The sequence below is a fragment of the Lolium rigidum genome, chromosome 6, assembly GCF_022539505.1.
Source record: "Lolium rigidum isolate FL_2022 chromosome 6, APGP_CSIRO_Lrig_0.1, whole genome shotgun sequence".
NCBI lineage: Eukaryota > Viridiplantae > Streptophyta > Magnoliopsida > Poales > Poaceae > Lolium > Lolium rigidum.
In genome coordinates this window covers 45737386-45739870 of record NC_061513.1, presented here as the reverse complement: position 1 = coordinate 45739870, position 2485 = coordinate 45737386, and positions in this window count along the sequence as shown.

Here is a 2485-nt window from a genome sequence, read left to right as displayed (position 1 = left end):
TAAAGCATATGGTGATATTAAAAGTCTAAACTAAATGATCAATTCAACCCAGTTGAAACATCAGAGGAGATCTTCCATTTGCATCACTATTAATATGAAACCTTTTTACTCGTATCCAACACCAATCAACTTATTTGAAACAACTCTCATTTATAATATTCATTAACCGGGTATGCCACCCAATAGGGAGATAGAATTCACCATTGACCTAATTCCAGGCACCGCACCAATAGCTCAACCACCTTATAAGATGGGACCAAAGGAGTTAGTGGAATTGAAAGCTCAGGTTGATGAACTAGAACAGAAGGGATTTATCCAAGAAAGCGTGTCACCAGGGGGTACACCAGTTATATTTGTGGATAAAAGAAATAGAGGCAAGAGAATGTGTGGAGATTATCATATTCTCAACAATATAACAATCAAGAACAAGTATCCTTTAACCAGAATTCAAGATCTTTTTGATCAATTTCAAGGAGTTGGAGTCTTCTCGAAGATAGATTTGAGGTCAGGATACCATCAAATCAAGATTAAGAAGGAAGATGTTCCAAAAAACAGCTTTTGTATCAAGGTATGGACACCATGAATACTTGGTTGTACCATTTGGACTAACAAATGCACCAGCTATTTTCATGAATTTGATGAATAAGATATTCATGAAGTACTTGGACAAGTTTGTGATAGTCTTCATCGATGATATTCTGATATATTCTAAAGATAAAGAGGAACATGCAAAGCATTTGAAGGTAGTTTTGCAGATCCTGAGAGAACATCAGCTGTATGCTAAGTTTAGCAAGTGCAAGTTTTGGTTGGACAGTGTCGAATTTCTTGGACATGTCATAACCAAAGAAGGAATAGCTGTGAATCCAAGCAAGGTTCAGTCTGTATTGGAGTGTAATTCACCCAAGAATGCGAAGGAAATAAGAGGATTTCTTGGAATGTGATACGTCCCAAACGTATCTATAATTTCTTATGTTCCATGCTACTTTTATGATGATACTCACATGTTTTATACACATTATATGTCATATTTATGCATTTTCCGGCACTAACCTATTGACGAGATGCCGAAGAGCCACTTGCTGTTATCTACTGTTTTTGGTTTCAGAAATCCTAGTGAGGAAATATTCTCGGAATTGGACGAAATCAACGCCCAGGGTCCTATTTTTCCACGAAGCTTCCAGAAGTCCGAGGGAGAGACGAAGTGGGGCCACGAGGCGCCGCCACAATAGGGCGGCGCGACCTGCAAGGGGCCCGCGCGGCCCTGTTGTGTGGGCCCCTCGTGACGCCCCTTGACCTGCCCTTCCGCCTACTTAAAGTCTTTGTCGCGAAACCCCCAGTACCGAGAGCCACAATACGGAAAACCTTCCAGAGACGCCGCCGCCGCCAATCCCATCTCGGGGGATTCAGGAGATCGCCTCCGGCACCCTCGCCGGAGAGGGGAATCATCTCCCGGAGGTCTCTTCATCGCCATGATCGCCTCCGGATCGATGTGTGAGTAGTCCACCCCTGGACTATGGGTCCATAGCAGAAGCTAGATGGTTGTCTTCTCCTCATTGTGCTATCATGTTAGATCTTGTGAGCTGCCTATCATGATCAAGATCATCTATTTGTAATCCTACATGTTGTGTTTGTTGGGATCCGATGAATATTGAATACTATGTCAAGTTATTATCAATCTATCATATATGTTATTTATGTTCTTGCATGATCTCCGTTGCTAGTAGAGGCTCTGACCAAGTTGATACTTGTGACTCCAAGAGGGGGTATTTATGCTCGATAGTGGGTTCATGCCTCCATTAAATCTGGGACAGAGTGACGGAAAGTTCTAAGGTTGTGGATGTGCTGTTGCCACTAGGGATAAAACATCGATGCTTTGTCTAAGGATATTTGTGTTGATTACATTACGCACCATACTTAATGCAATTGTCTCGTTGTTTACAACTTAATACTGGAGGGGGTTCGGATGATAACCTGAAAGTGAACTTTTTAGGCATAGATGCATGCTGGATGGCGGTCTATGTACTTTTTCGTAATGCCCTGATTAAATCTCATAGTACTCATCATGATATATGTATGTGCATTGTTATGCCTTCTTTATTTGTCAATTGCCCAACTGTAATTTATTCACCCAACATTTGCTATCTTATGGGAGAGACACCGCTAGTGAACTGTGGACCCCGATCCTATTCTTTACATCTGAAATACAATCTAATCGCAATCGTTCTTTACTCGTTCTTCGCAAACAATCATCATCTTCCACACTATACATCTAATCCTTTGTTTACAGCAAGCCGGTGAGATTGACAACCTCACCGTTACGTTGGGGCAAAGTTCTCGTGATTGTGTTGTGCAGGTTCCACGTTGGCGCCGGAATCCCTGGTCTTGCGCCGCACTACACTCCTCCGCCATCAACCTTCAACGTGCTTCTTGGCTCCTCCTGGTTCGATAAACCTTGGTTTCTTTCTGAGGGAAAACTTGCTACTGT